We start from the raw sequence: 8,477 nt of genomic DNA on the forward strand, positions 1-8,477 counted from the left end.
TTTTTCGTTACTGCATTCTTTATTTTCTCTATCAATTCTACTAACTCTTCCTGCACTCCTTCTTTACCAAACTTTACACTTTCTAGCTTTTCTCTAAACTTCCTTATTCCCTCCTCTGACCAGTCTTCTATTTCAAGCCTCTCCTTTTTCTTTCCTTCCTCTAGACTATCCACTATTTTTTCCCTTATCCTTATTTCTATCGGCATGTGATCCGATTCTGTTCTCTCTCCTATTTGCATTTCTTCTATCTTATCCCATGTTTCTTCCTCCGTTATCGCATAATCTATGACGCTGCTTCCTATTTTGCTTACAAAAGTCCATTCCCCTTTTCATCATTTTTCTTACTTCCGTTCAGTATCCCCAGACTGTACTCCGCTACCATCTTCAGCAATTCATACCCCTGTGCGTTTATCACCCTGTCCTTTGATTTTCTTTTCTCCTCTTCCCCCATCCAGCATGTTCCTCCTTTATCCGAAATCCTTGCGTTGAAATCACCCACTATTAGCAACCTCTTTCCTTCCTTCCTTTCTATGCATTCCTCCACTTCTCTCAGCTTTTCCCTCTCTCCCCCTCTGTTGTATACAATTATTATGTGCCAAATTTCTTCTTCCGCCATCCTTATCTCAAGCTGTATCATTCCCTCCTTACCTGCCTCTGCTTTCACAATCTCTAAATCCTTTCTTATTCCAGCAATCATTCCACCCCTGTATCTACCCTTCATTTTATCCTTCCTCGCCTCTTGCACTATCCAGTTGTAATTCCTTGGAAATGAATCCTCCGTCTTCTCCCACCCCTTCTTGTCTAACCACGTCTCTTACAGTCCCAATATATCAAATTTCTCCAAATATTCCCAAAAGTCCTTCTCCTTGTTCCTTATCCCTGCTACATTCCATGCCATTATTCTCACCCTTCTCCCTTCCTTTGTCTCTATACTTTTTCCTTTCTGTTTTTTCATAAATTTATTTATAGTTTTGTATTTTAAAATAAAATTGTATTCACATTTTATGTGTAGAATATAAAAAAAAAAATAGTTAATGTTTATACCTTTATCAATACTTATATTTATTTTTTAACAGTCTGAATTAACTTTTTATTATTTCCAAAAAACTACGACGAGAAGAAAGCTTTAAGAATTTTTTCAATAATAAACAATATTACTAACGATAATATACATACAATTTTGATCAATGCCAACTTAAAGAAAAAACACTTGGTTATTTTCTGCTACTGAGTTGGTATCGATTGCAGGCATCACGCGAAAGCAACACTTTTTACAGTGCTCGATTGTGCGATGCGATGCTCTAGTTGAAACATTCAACGTTGAACATTATGCCGCATAATGCGCTTTACTGCTGTAATTGAAAAACGGGGCTAATCTCCCCGTGTTGCCTACACTATTTGAGATATAAAAAATATTCTTTATTTTCACAAGTTATTGTTTATTACAGTTACAATATAATTACGCTTTGCAACTACTCACACTCACTTAGACCTCACACAGTCACTACTCACTCGCTATTCTTTCACTCTTCACTCGCTAATCACGTTCGTATCGAATCGCTCGCTATCATCGCTCGGTTCTCTCTACGCTACTCCATCAAAAACGCTCCTCACGCGTGACCGTCCTCTCCTTATTAGGTTTCTCCCCCACCCTGCATGCCCGAGGGACAAAACATTTTCGAATCGTTCTCGAATTTTCCTAACGTCCAGCTCGGTCTAATAAATAAATTACTGATATCGCTCGAGAACCTTCTAGCTCATATCGACTTACACACACAACTTCTTCACTTACAAAGAGCAGTCCAGACACCGTCTTTGTTTATTTTTATAATCTTTCGCTGCCTGCCTACTTATCTGTGTTTACTCTTTGATATTCAACACTCCCCACACACATATATATATATATATATGTATAAGACCAGAATAGGAGTGGTTCAAACAAAACGGTCAAGAATAGCACAAAGTGTTGTTCTGAAACGAATTTATTTCTATGTCAACCTTATTTCCTATATACAATATTTACAAAATGAATAATATAATATTACCTGAAACGAAAAACGACAATTATGTCTATTCTTCACTTTTATCACTCACTTTCTTAGTCTATTAAATCTATCTATCCTTTTTAAATATCTAATCTGATTTGTATATGTAACGTCTTTTCTCTCTTATTTATATCCCCTCTGATCCATATACGTTACATCTTTGCTTTGTCTCTTTTGTTTGTGTATCCAATTAGGTTTATACACATAACGCCTTTCCTACTACCTTCCTACTTATGAAAGCGCGCGTAATCACAAAGGAAGAAAGTACACTTTCTTTACATCTCCCCCTCCGGGTGAAAATACTTCATAATTTGTATTCTATTTGTGATATTTATCATTCTTTATCTGTGTCTTCTGTTTCATCGGTGATTGGTATGAGCTTTGTTATATGGAATAAATCTGTATTTCTTTTTTTCCTGTTTTTATGTTATATATTGAATCCGATATCTGACCTATTATCTCATATGGTCCAGTTCTCAATTTATCCAATTTCGTCTTATTTAATTTATTTCCATTCTCTATATATACTAAATCTCCTATGTTAAATTTGTGTTCTTTTCTATTTTTATCGAATAGCGTTTTATTATAGTCATGAGATCTAATCGTATTTTCTATTGCTGTTTTTCTGTTTTTAAGCCATATATCTTTTTCTTCAACTTCTTTTAATTCTTCTGGTACTATACTCACGTCTGATCCATCTAATAAATATCTTGGGGCAAATCTAGTTGTTGAGTGTTCTGTCTCATTGTATTTTTTTATACATTGATGAGCTATTGTTGTCCATGCTTTTTTATTTTCCTTTTCATTAATTTTGCATCTAATTTTATTTACTATGGTTTGATTTAATCTTTCATTTAAACCATTCGAAAATGGCGAATCTACGGCTGTAAATATTATTTTTATTCCTTTTTCTTTTAAAAATTCTTTAAATTCTCTTGAATTAATGCCTGGATATTGGTCTGCTAAAATCATTTCTATCTGATTTATTTCTATTACTTTTTTTATTAGTTTTATGAAATCATTTGCGTTTTGTGTCCGTGATGTTATTATGAAAGCGTACCTTGTAAAATGGTCAACTAATAAGTGTAGATATCTTTTTGTTGATCTATTTCCTCCAAAACCCCCTATTGTATCTAGTGACATAATTTGAAAAGGCTTTGTCGCTGGGCCCAAGTGTGACATTAGTCCATATTTCCTTTGCCCTCTTGTTTTATTCTCCAAACATATCCTGCAATTTTTACATATTTTTATTATATTTTTTGTCATATTTTTTGCTGTGTATCTCTTACTCATTCTTGCTGTCATTTGGCGTATACCAATATGGCACCATTCCTTGTGAATTTTTTCTATTAATTTTTTGCTTAATTTCTCTGATAAAATTATTTTATCCCCCTTTCTTGTGTGCTTATAAAATATCTTATTTTTCTCTATAAGTTTCCTTATATTTTGTTGAATATTTTTGTTTTCAGCTTGGTCCCTTTGAATTTCGTTTATCTCTATTAGATTCACAGTTCTTAGCGCTTCTTCTGTATCTTCCCCTGGTTCTAATACTGGGTTTCGACTTAGACAATCCGCTTCTATGTTGTCCTTTCCTGGAATATATTTTATTACAAAATCATACTGTGATAAGTAGTACGCTAAATCGCCTAGTTCTTCGTCTGTTCTTGCTTTAATATTCAAGTTTTCCAGTGGTTTGTGGTCTGAAAACACTGTGAATCTTCTCCCAATAAGCCATTGTTGCCAATATTTCACCGCTTCCTTTATCGCCAGACATTCCAAGTATATAGCCTTTCTCTTCTTTTGAGTTTCTGTTAATTTCTTTGAAAAATAAGCTATTGGCTTATCTTTTCCATTAGGTTGTGTTTGTTTAAGTATTGCTGCTATACCTTCTATTGATGCATCTGTGTATAGTTTTATTTCTAATTTTGGATCGAATATTTCTAATATTGGTTTTTTGCATAGTAGCTTTTTTATTTCCTGGAATGATTTTTCACAATCTTCTGTCCATATAAACTTTTCATTTTTTCTCAATAATTTGTGGAGTGGATCTAGTATTATGGCACTTTTCGGAATATATTCATGGTAAAAGTTTATTTTGCCTAAAAATTGTCTTATGTTCTTTTGAGTTTTTGGTTGTGGAAAATTTTCTATTGATTTTAGGTTGTCTTTGATTGGCCGGACTGTATTATTTTCTATTATGTGTCCCAGGTATTTAGCAGAGTTAGAAACGAATGTACATTTTTTAAATTTCAATCGAAATCCTTCTTTTAGTATCGCACTTAACACTTGTTCTAAGTGTTCTATGTGCTTTTCAAAGGTTGGTGAAAAAATAAGTATATCATCTATGTAATTTTCCGAAAAATCTTTTAAATTATTTTTTCTTAAGATATTGCTTAGTATCCTTTGGAATATCGCTGGTGCTGTTTTTAAGCCGAATGGGAGGCAGGTCCATTGGTAATGTCCATCTTGTGTTACGAAACCGGTTTTTGTTCTATCTTCTATTCTAAGGGGAATTGACCAAAAGGCAGAATTTATGTCTAGTGTGGAGAAAAATTTGCAGTCCCTTGTTTTTACTATTAAATCTTCAATTATTGGAAAAGGTTGTGCTTGTGGTACAATTAGTTTATTTAAGTCTCTAAAGTCTATGCACAGTCTTGATTTTTTATTTTCTTCTTTTTTAAATGCTAGAGTGACAGGTGCTGCAAAAGGGCTATATGATTCCTCTATTAGTTTCTTTCCCAGTAATTTTGCTATTTGCTGCTCTATTTCTTTTCTATCTTCTATTGTACATCTGTATGGTCTTTTACTACAATATTTTTCTTCTATCAAATCTATTCTTGCCTCATAATCTTTAACTGTCCCAATGTCATACTTATCTTTTGCGAACACCGCATTATACTTCTGTATTACTCCTTCTATCTTATTTCTTTGGTTTTTCTTCAGGTGTTCTAATTTTATATCGCATTCTCCTTGTATGACATGTTCGTTGAAATTTACTTTGGCTTCTTTATTATTCTCAGTCTTATATCCTATATCCAGGACTCTATCTATCTTTTCATTTATTTCTCTTTCTTTTAAATTTGTCCTTTGTGATATTTTTAGGTTTTCATCCTGAGAGAGTCTAAATATTTTTATCATATCTAGTCCTATGATAAAATCTTCAAAATTATCTTTTTCTATTATGAATACATCTATTTCTTTTTCCAATTCAAAAATTTTTATCTTTATTGTTATTAAACCTTTCGTTTGTGTCACACCATTGACTGTTTTTAGAAATGTTTTATTCATATCTTTCCCTTTATTTCTAATTTTTATCCATTTTGAATTTATTAAAGAGACTTGTGATCCAGGATCGTAAGTCCCTTCTATTTCTAAAGTATTTTCTATTAACATTTTTTGTTTAATCAATGGTGTGATTATCAGTTTTTTTGTTCTGTGTTTAAATTTACTTCTATTATTGAGTTGTTTTTTACCTTTGGATACTTACCCTTTTCTTTTTCACCTTCATTTATTTTGTACCAACATTTATCTTCGGGATGATATCTGATGCCTTTATTCATTTTCTCGCATATATTGCATGGTTTCTTTTCCTTTTTTTCTTTTATCCAGTTTCTTTTATTTTCCCTTGTTCCTGCATTTGTCCTCATTACCATGCTTTCTAATTTTCGTATTTCTTTAAAAAGAGAAATTCTGTCTGTTATTTTATCTTTCTCTATCCCTTCTCTTATATCTTCAGGCATTCCTACCGCTATTAATGCGGTTTTTGTTTTCATGTCGATTTCCCTATCTGCATCTAACAATAACTTTTCTTTCCGTATTGCATATTCTAGTAATGATCCTTCTCTGTATCTGTATGCTACAGCGTATGCCCATCTGTTCCAACCTTGATCTTCAAAGGTTTGTATAAATTTATCTCTCCATCCTTCCCAATCTCTTTCTCCAAGTTCTGCGTTAGTTGAAAGATACCAATCCTGGCCTGATTTGTCTAGGAATAGTCTTAGTATTCCGATCTTCATGTTATCCTCTGTGATGTCAAATCTTCTGCATTCTTTCTCAAACGTCTCTATCCACTGTTTTGTATTTGTGTTCTTACTAATGAATTTTTCTAATATAAATTTTTCTGAAATATTTTTTAAATCTTTTTCTCCATCTTTTTTTCCATTAGCTATTGTTATTTGTTCTATTAGTGTTTTTAGATCTTCGTTTCCTGTGTTTTCTTTTTTCTCCTCTATTGTATCCAAAAAGTAGTTTTTAAATTTCATATTTCCATACTCATCCATATAAACCTTTTTTAATTCTTCTGACAAACCTATCCATAATTTTTTCTTCTCGTGTCTCTTGGCCGATTCTTTCAAACTTGCAAACACGCTTGTTTTCCTTAATTCGGTATGCTGACTTACATTCTGATATTCCTCAGGTAGAACATATATTTCCCCATTTTCTGTCTTAATTGTAGTTATAATCATAATGTTTGTTTTTGATTCTGTTGGAGAAGGTATCACCTGAAATTCGAACTGTAGTTTTTCCATTTTCTTTTTGTTCTATAGAAATTGTCGTTTTATAAGACCAGAATAGGAATGGTTCAAACAAAACGGTCAAGAATAGCACAAAGTGTTGTTCTGAAACGAATTTATTTCTATGTCAACCTTATTTCCTATATACAATATTTACAAAATGAATAATATAATATTACCTGAAACGAAAAACGACAATTATGTCTATTCTTCACTTTTATCACTCACTTTCTTAGTCTATTAAATCTATCTATCCTTTTTAAATATCTAATCTGATTTGTATATGTAACGTCTTTTCTCTCTTATTTATATCCCCTCTGATCCATATACGTTACATCTTTGCTTTGTCTCTTTTGTTTGTGTATCCAATTAGGTTTATACACATAACGCCTTTCCTACTACCTTCCTACTTATGAAAGCGCGCGTAATCACAAAGGAAGAAAGTACACTTTCTTTACATATGTATATATATATATATCATCAAACCTTCATGTGTACTGATTTCTGCCTATGAATATCTTTTGAACGCATAATTTATTCGCCAGAACAAAAGACACCATTTTTATAGAGCAAGTAATTTCCTACAAAAATTTGTATTGTGCACTTTTTAATAGTCATATATTGTGGAGTTATAAAATTCATAAGCAAAAATGAGATTTGTCTAAAAATCATCTAATTAAAATCTTCAATATCATTCAAATGGTAAGGTTTACGGAAAAAGTATAAGATACCCTTTTTATAGAGCATTAAATTTCCTACAAAATTCGTCTTTACCATTTTTCTGTACAATCAATAAATAATAAGGTATGAATTTTAATCTATTTGACTGAAAAAAAAAGAAAACAACGATGCGGAGGATCTTCCTATTAAAATTAAGAGCTCATATTGGGTGAGAATTCTTTTAAGGTGTCTAGCAACCCATTTTTGCGTGCACTTAAAATAAAAAAAAAAGTCATTTTTCTGACCCACCCTAGAGTACATCTATGGGGTTAGATGTTAGTCCATTCCATCCGTGTTCTGCAGCGTAACCATTATTCTGCATCAAGTGTAACGAATAACTTTGTATTCGATCGTTCGGAGCAGTTAAATAGGAGTGCGTTTGGCGTTCAAACGTCGGGCTGGATATTGCGATCAAATCCGATGAATTCTTCTGCGATGTTTGTGGTGGCCACCAGAGCGATGTGACGCAACATTTTCTAATACATGATATCGTACTTATTACATATTTATGATCGAGGAGAGGCTTGGCATTCGCATATGATAACGATTCGCTTACGGAGAGAGTCTGAGGTTTATAGCGGGTGGGGTTCGTCGCTTCTCTAGTCTCAGAGTAGTTTATTTTGAAAGTAACTTTTATAAAAATTGAGTTTAGTCAGGATTAGAGAAATGACGAATACCATAGTGTGTAAAGTATATAAATTTGAATTTTAGTTTCTATATAATTTTAATCTGTCGACGTATACTCTTCTAGTTTTACTCTCTTTGATTTCTATGGTCGCATTGTTATTTTCTAACAATTAATCAACTTAAAGGGACCATTGTAGGTGTTGCCGAATTTTCCCTGCTTTACTGCTAATAACAAGTTATCATCACCAACTATAAATTCCTGTGATACAACTTTTCTATCGTAATATGCTTTGCTTTTGATCTTTGCCTCCTTCAGGTTTGGCAATCTATCCATTTCGTCGAAATGATCGTTTAAATATTGCGCGTAAGTGACATCTACATTTTCCTCTAAAGGAGGGGAAGAGCTTGGCAGACGGGCGAGTTGAGCGAACACCAATTCGTATGGAGTGTGTTTTGTTCCTACGATGTCTAACGCTACTTTATTGAAAGCACGACCGGGAGTATCCGTGAGAATCATTGGCCTTCTTGTTTTTACTCGAGTCATTTTTCTCATTTGACAGGTCTTATATTT

This window comes from Polistes dominula, unplaced genomic scaffold, assembly GCF_049000335.1.
Source record: "Polistes dominula isolate Pdom_NZ unplaced genomic scaffold, Pdom_raw_medaka contig_363, whole genome shotgun sequence".
NCBI lineage: Eukaryota > Metazoa > Arthropoda > Insecta > Hymenoptera > Vespidae > Polistes > Polistes dominula.